The sequence below is a fragment of the Maniola hyperantus genome, chromosome 26 (assembly GCF_902806685.2).
Source record: "Maniola hyperantus chromosome 26, iAphHyp1.2, whole genome shotgun sequence".
In the NCBI taxonomy this organism is placed as follows: domain Eukaryota; kingdom Metazoa; phylum Arthropoda; class Insecta; order Lepidoptera; family Nymphalidae; genus Maniola; species Maniola hyperantus.
In genome coordinates this window covers 4,857,117-4,865,312 of record NC_048561.1, presented here as the reverse complement: position 1 = coordinate 4,865,312, position 8,196 = coordinate 4,857,117, and positions in this window count along the sequence as shown.

Genomic DNA, 8,196 nt, shown 5'->3' with positions numbered 1-8,196 from the left:
TCAAACGCTAGCAAAGTCGTCATTAAAATTACACCAATGTGCTCGCCATCTATTGACGTCTTTTGTAAACTGTTCTCTATTTGTTTAGCCGTGCTCGCGCTTAGATGGCACCACAAGCGATTTTCAATTTGTGATTTTTTAATGTTCTAGAGTTGCACCCCTATGATCCTACTCTATGGAGTCATTTGACCGGTGAAAAGCAGGCAAAAGGCTCAAAAGGGCTAGAACCCAGGGCCGTAAAACCAGTTTAAAAAAATCGTTGAGGTGCCATGAAATAAAGGATCATCTTCGGTGATCATCTGTTTATTATAATACTCTTTGGTGATCGTCTTCATCATCAACATCAATCAATCAAATTCAACAAAAAGAAAAACTAACACGGTGGTATAGATAGATTGGAAAAAGGAAATCAGTGTAATTTACTTGTTGTCCAAGGTCCCGTTCTAATGTGAAACGTAATGGAGGTAATCTCGTTTTTCGTGACTCAACTTTTGGCCTTTGGGCACATATTTTTCTAAGCCAAGCCCTGATTGAAAAGATTGCCCTTTTTTGTGGATGTATCGTTTTGTTTTACCAATCTTGAATTTAACCTTATTTACCCGACTTCGGAGTAGCCCAAAGGAGAGTTATTTGTTCGTATTTCGCAATTTGTTACTGTGTAGACGTCCATGCTTGCGACTCGTTTTCAGTTCATATTTTTGGTTCTAACAATGTCCTATATCTATAGTATTGTAAACGTTTAGTGCTTCCTCATCGATAAGATTCAGAAAAATGGCTATATTTCTAACATCCGTTGCTGCTGATAAACCCGTCGCCTCCAAATGTACCGTAAACTGCTGCAACTTTGCAAACTAAGCTCAAATTTGCCTATTTCTTTTCAATTACGATATCTCCCATTTGTTTAGTTTTTGTCTTATTTTCTATCCTTTGGTAGTATTGTACATCATTATAGCAACATATTTTTTATTTTTTAAAATGGTAGCTCTATGGTGGCTCCGTCAGTAGCATGCTATGTCGTCTTCGAAGAAATCTCTTCGGACTATAGGTACCTAGGTACCTAGGTAATAACTAGCGCCAATAGACATTTTTATTTGCAAGTGTTGCTACATTTAAAAATTCAATTAATTTTTTTAGTGGCCACATTGTCATAATCGCCACTGCCGCCATTGTCCGGTAGGAGTAAAGCTAAGCGCGCACTGCGATGCGATTTTTGTCCACATGTTCAATGCAAAATTTAATCGCAATATTATTATTCCTACGCGCACCACGATTTATTTGCATACCACGAAAGACAGGGAGCCGAAATCAGTGAATACCTACTGTACCACCATGAAACAAGACGTGAAGAACATTTAATAAATTATATCAAATAGAGTGAACATTTAAATATGGATTCAAAAAAGAAAATATGCATAATTATTTACTACTTAATATTACATAAAAGGAATTTGAAGAAGAAAAATACAAAACGTTACTGGGTCCATCCTTTAACAGCATTAAGGCCTCTAAAAGGCTTTTTTACGAACGATATTATTATAATGATCTTCGTGCATATAACAGGAAGTTCTTTGATTATTATCAAATTCGCATCGCACCGCAGTAACGAATATTAATCGCATGCGATTTTTTTTCGCAGTGCGTGGATGATAATGTATTTTGATGGTTCACAAATTTGCGATTTTTTTCGCAACGATTTATTTTCGCTGTGCGCGCTTAGCCTTATAGTGTTCTGACTCTATGGTTGCCGCCCATGCCGCCATTTGTTTTTGTATCTGCTGTCATTTAATCCGTGATTATTGTTCTAATAATTTTGGTGTGATTTCATGTGATTTCATTGCTAATTCGCGTCGAGTTGAACTATCCTCAAAAGTGTTCAGCGCACCAATTGTTTTAGAGATTTTGAACGACGTTTTATATTAAGTACGTAGGGTTAAATTCAGTGCTCAAACATTACACAAACTGTTTTAGAGATTTCGGACTTCTTGTATTAAATTTAAGTACCTATTTAGTGTTAAGTTCAGTGCACAAACAGTTTTAGAGATTTTGGACTCATTTTCATATTTAAGTATAAGTATGTAAATATCAAGATGTCAAATTGCTTTGTTATACACGGACAAGGTAAATGTTTTGATTGTTTATTTTATTAACGGCTGAATTCAAGTAATACCTAATCACTCTACCTGTAATTTGTCGATAAGTTACTTAGCAAAGTCAAAAAAACCGGCCAAGTGCGAGTCAGACTCGCGTACGAACGGTTCCGGATTGGATGCAGAGTGCTAAGTGCGGATTAGCAGACATGTAGGTTCCTCACAATGTTTTGCTTCACCTTCACCGAGCTGTGGAGTGGAAGTCTATCGGTTGAAACTAACATAATAATATAATTGTTAAGGTTTTGTACCAAAAATGTAAAAAAGCAATACTTATATTTTATTATTATGACTAAGTCTGTATGTCTGTCACACCTGCTTATTACAGTATCTACTTATGCTATTAACTTAAAATGACTATAGTTTTAAATAATGCAATGCAATTGCAAAATGTACGACTTTAAAGTGGAACATTATATGAAAGGGTTTCATTTACATTCTTATAAATAGGTTTTTATTTATTTTTAAGCAAAGTTGGGAAATTAAGGTGTAACACCCCTGTACCTCTGAGGACCACATACAGCTGTCTGTCCTGTTCCTGATCTCGCCTCTAGTTGCGCAAAGATGGCCATAGGTAAAATTTGGTTAGCAGGATATTTAATTTTGAAAATAATATTAATTTTTTTACAGTTTTGACGCGAAATGAACTGAAGCTGAAGGAAATAATTACAATGTTGAAGAAACAAGTGTGCAGAAAACAAGATAGCAAACAAGTCTCTTAATGATACAATCAGGTTTCTTGCCACATAAAATTATTCGTGCACTTTCGGGATGATCGCATGAGTCTCGATGGATTGACGCTAATTCCCTGAAAACAGCGAAGGACCCTTAATATGGAACACAACATTGGCAGTGTCCTCTCCGAGAATTACATATTATTATATTTTGTCTCATTTGCTGTGGAGCTGGAGACCCTGAGGCCACAGTGTAGTGCCAAAAATAAGGCTAGCCATAAGTGTTATTGTTAAATAAATCATAAAAAGTATCTATTGTTTTTGTTAATTTCCTTGATCCCTCCATTTTATTAATAACTAGCTGATCCCCGCGGCTTCGCCCGCGTAGATTTAGGTTTTTAAAGATCCCGTATAGCCTATGTCACTCAGGAATAATGTAGCTTTCTACTGGTGAAAGAATTTTTAAAATCGGTTCAGTAGTTCTAAAGATTACCCCCTACAAACAAACTTAACGACATTACCTCTTTATATAATACTATCTTTTATAGTTTAGGCAGCGTACGCAAAATAAGTAACTTTTCTGGTTGATTTTTTACACCTTGTGTCCGAAAAACCCAAATATCTTACGGAACCCTATTTTTTTCCAAAATAAAATATAGCCTATGTTACTCGTGGATAATGTAGCTTTCGAATGGTGAAAGAATTTTTAAAATCGGTCCAGTAGTTTTTGAGCCTATTCAGTACAAACAAACAAACAAACAAACAAAGTTTTCCTCTTTATAATATTAGTGTAGATAAGGATTAATAGCATGAGTAAAATAAACGCGTTTAAATGTAGTCCAAAAAAAATTCAAGATTTTTTAATAAAAAAATGGTTGCTGTGCCTCACTCGACATAGATGGGTATAGTGTGTCGCGGACTTTTTTGTAGATATTTATAAGATCTACAATTAATTAGAACATTTTATGGTTCTATCTTTTATAGTTTAGGCAGCGTACGCAAAATAAGTAACTTTTCTGGTTGATTTTTTACACCTTGTGTCCGAAAAACCCAAATATCTTACGGAACCCTATTTTTTTCCAAAATAAAATATAGCCTATGTTACTCGTGGATAATGTAGCTTTCGAATGGTGAAAGAATTTTTAAAATCGGTCCAGTAGTTTTTGAGCCTATTCAGTACAAACAAACAAACAAACAAACAAACAAACAAAGTTTTCCTCTTTATAATCTACACTAATATTATAAAGAGGAAAACTTTGTTTGTTTGTTTGTTTGTTTGTTTGTTTGTTTGTTTGTTTGTTTGTTTGTTTGTACTGAATAGGCTCAAAAACTACTGGACCGATTTTAAAAATTCTTTCACCATTCGAAAGCTACATTATCCACGAGTAACATAGGCTATATTTTATTTTGGAAAAAAATAGGGTTCCGTAAGATATTTGGGTTTTTCGGACACAAGGTGTAAAAAATCAACCAGAAAAGTTACTTATTTTGCGTACGCTGCCTAAACTATAAAAGATAGAACCATAAAATGTTCTAATTAATTGTAGATCTTATAAATATCTACAAAAAAGTCCGCGACACACTATACCCATCTATGTCGAGTGAGGCACAGCAACCATTTTTTTATTTAAAAATCTTGAATTTTTTTGGACTACATTTAAACGCGTTTATTTTACTCATGCTATTAATCCTTATCAAAATAAATGATTTCATCACTAAGAACAGTTTATGGAGATAATATTTGGTCTTTGAATGATTAAAATTGGACGTTTGGTTTTGAAGTTATGGCGAAATTAAAATATTACGATTTCTGCTGCACGGCCCGTTGTATTATATAAAGAGGTAATGTCGTTAAGTTTGTTTGTAGGGGGTAATCTTTAGAACTACTGAACCGATTTTAAAAATTCTTTCACCAGTAGAAAGCTACATTATTCCTGAGTGACATAGGCTATACGGGATCTTTAAAAACCTAAATCTACGCGGGCGAAGCCGCGGGGATCAGCTAGTATTATATAATATTATATAGTGTAGACAACAGGCCGTGCAGCTGAAATCGTAATATTTTAATTTCGCCATAACTTCAAAACCAAACGTCCAATTTTAATCATTCAAAGACCAAATATTATCTCCATAAACTGTTCTTAGTGATGAAATCATTTATTTTGATAAGGATTAATAGCATGAGTAAAATAAACGCGTTTAAATGTAGTCCAAAAAAAATTCAAGATTTTTAAATAAAAAAATGGTTGCTGTGCCTCACTCGACATAGATGGGTATAGTGTGTCGCGGACTTTTTTGTAGATATTTATAAGATCTACAATTAATTAGAACATTTTATGGTTCTATCTTTTATAGTTTAGGCAGCGTACGCAAAATAAGTAACTTTTCTGGTTGATTTTTTACACCTTGTGTCCGAAAAACCCAAATATCTTACGGAACCCTATTTTTTTTCCAAAATAAAATATAGCCTATGTTACTCGTGGATAATGTAGCTTTCGAATGGTGAAAGAATTTTTAAAATCGGTCCAGTAGTTTTTGAGCCTATTCAGTACAAACAAACAAACAAACAAACAAAGTTTTCCTCTTTATAATATTAGTGTAGACAACAGGCCGTGCAGCTGAAATCGTAATATTTTAATTTCGCCATAACTTCAAAACCAAACGTCCAATTTTAATCATTCAAAGACCAAATATTATCTCCATAAACTGTTCTTAGTGATGAAATCATTTATTTTGATAAGGATTAATAGCATGAGTAAAATAAACGCGTTTAAATGTAGTCCAAAAAAAATTCAAGATTTTTAAATAAAAAAATGGTTGCTGTGCCTCACTCGACATAGATGGGTATAGTGTGTCGCGGACTTTTTTGTAGATATTTATAAGATCTACAATTAATTAGAACATTTTATGGTTCTATCTTTTATAGTTTAGGCAGCGTACGCAAAATAAGTAACTTTTCTGGTTGATTTTTTACACCTTGTGTCCGAAAAACCCAAATATCTTACGGAACCCTATTTTTTTCCAAAATAAAATATAGCCTATGTTACTCGTGGATAATGTAGCTTTCGAATGGTGAAAGAATTTTTAAAATCGGTCCAGTAGTTTTTGAGCCTATTCAGTACAAACAAACAAACAAACAAACAAACAAACAAACAAACAAAGTTTTCCTCTTTATAATATTAGTGTAGATAGTGTAGATAATGATAAAGTGATATAATGGAAACAGTGAAAATGGTGGGAAATATAAAAATAAGTTGTGTATTCCCAGATTAACTAGGGATAAAGTATCAAATACGTTTTCCTAGTTAATCCGATGTCACAACCTATTTTTTTTATTTCCCACCATTTTCACTGTTTTCATTAGATCTATAGTATACATTTTAAGAGTATTCAATATAGTACGTAGGTATATACATATATATCGAGTTTTGTCTATGACCACTAGATGGCGCTGCTTTCTAAGAAATAAAATTTGACGTGAGATGTACATCTATTTCAGGTATACATATTAATCTATGGTCAGTAGAGCAAACAGAGTCGGCGCGAGCGTGCGTTAATTTTTAGTGTCCTACAACTTTTACATTTTTATCCAGAAAAAAGGTGTTTTCGTGCAGTGATAACGTCCCAAGGTAAGAAAATACTGTTTATTTTCCGCACGGTTTGATATTTTTATGAAAAGGAGTCGACTTTGTTAAAATAAATTAGTAGGCAATGTTGCACAGTGTTATGGAAACTTGAGTGACACAACTTTGCCTGGGTCTAGGGTTGTCACTAGTCGCATTTTTATTAATTTAAAAAAGGTTTAAATAAAGACGTCTCCAACATGCTGTCTAGCTGCCTGTCTGTCTGTCACAAGCTGAATCTTGTGTACCATATAATACATAGTTTATATTGAAATATTCACAGAATATGTGTTACTTACTATCATGGCAAATAATAGCAGGAAGATAAACTATAAACTTTAACAACTCAAGAAGATAAACTAACAGCTTTGGTGGTGAAACCCTTAATCATCATCATCATCATCATCGACCAATAGACGACCACTGCTGGACATAGGTCTCTTGTAGGGACTTCCACACGCCACGGTATTGCGCTGCCTGAATCCAGTGGCTCTCTGCGACTCGTCTGATGTCGTCCGTCCACCTAGTGGGGGTCTTCTAACACAGCGTCTTCTGGTGCGAGGTCGCCATTTCAGCACCTTGATACGCGAGTCTAATGCGAACTTGACCAGTTTTTAAAATATTATTTAATAGAATAGAGCCTGTTTTCTTCTTATTTAATTTTCCTTCCAGACGTTAGGACAGTTCATAAGCATTTTCATAGCCAACTTAGTAATTTTGTCAATGTATTTAAGTAATCTTAATTCTATTGCAGCTATTTGAAAACATGGGAAACACTAAAAAACGAAGCAGGAGAAAACCAGGAGGAAGTTGCTGTAGATCTTACTTATACTTAACTAGCTTATGCCCGCGACTTCGTCCGCGTGAACTACACAAATTTTGAACCCCTATTTTACCCCCTTAGGGGTTGAATTTAAAAAAATCCTTTCTTAGCGGATGTCTACGTCATAATAGCTATCTGCATGTCAAATTTCAGCTCGATCCGTCCAGTAGTTTGAGCTGTGCGTTGATAGATCAGTCAGTCAGTCAGTAGATTAAAGCCATAATTATATGAAACCTAACAGGATGAATAGGTATACCTACCAAATCATATTATTTTTAAAGTTTTTAGTAAAGTAAAGTTTTTTTAAGTTACTATGTTGTGTTGTTGAATTACATACATGATTTTAGCTTTTAGAGAGAAGAAGACTTTAGTATTATTAGTATTATATTACCTTTATAATTAACGATATTTTTGTTTTATAATCTTATTTAAAGATAGTATTTTGTCTTCGAAACAAGTACCTAGGTACTTAAAACATTTTTCGAACACAACATAATTTGAAAAGTCAATAAAAGTTTATTTGTTTTAATCTGTATTTTTTTTTGGCCCAGCCCTGGTGTTAACCATATTTTTGTATGGAAAGCTTATGGTACTACCTACAACTTTGCCTATTCGCTGTGAATAAAAAAATATCACTTTAATAGCAATAATTTGACTGCCAGGGACAAGCGCGGTATCTCATACATACGGGAAAAAAGTATTGAAAAGATCAACATTTTATTTGTTGAGATATCCTTCTAGGCAAAGTTGAGTCTTTAACCTACATCTTTGCCTATGACTTTGAGTGCTTGTAATTTGTAAAAACTGCATAATTTAAAAAGATTTGGGTCTTATTTGGCAAGGTATAAGATCTATTTTTCTTCTAAAACTCATTAATAGCAATAAAAATAAATAGGTTCAGAGACACAAACCAAAAACGGCAAAATCCA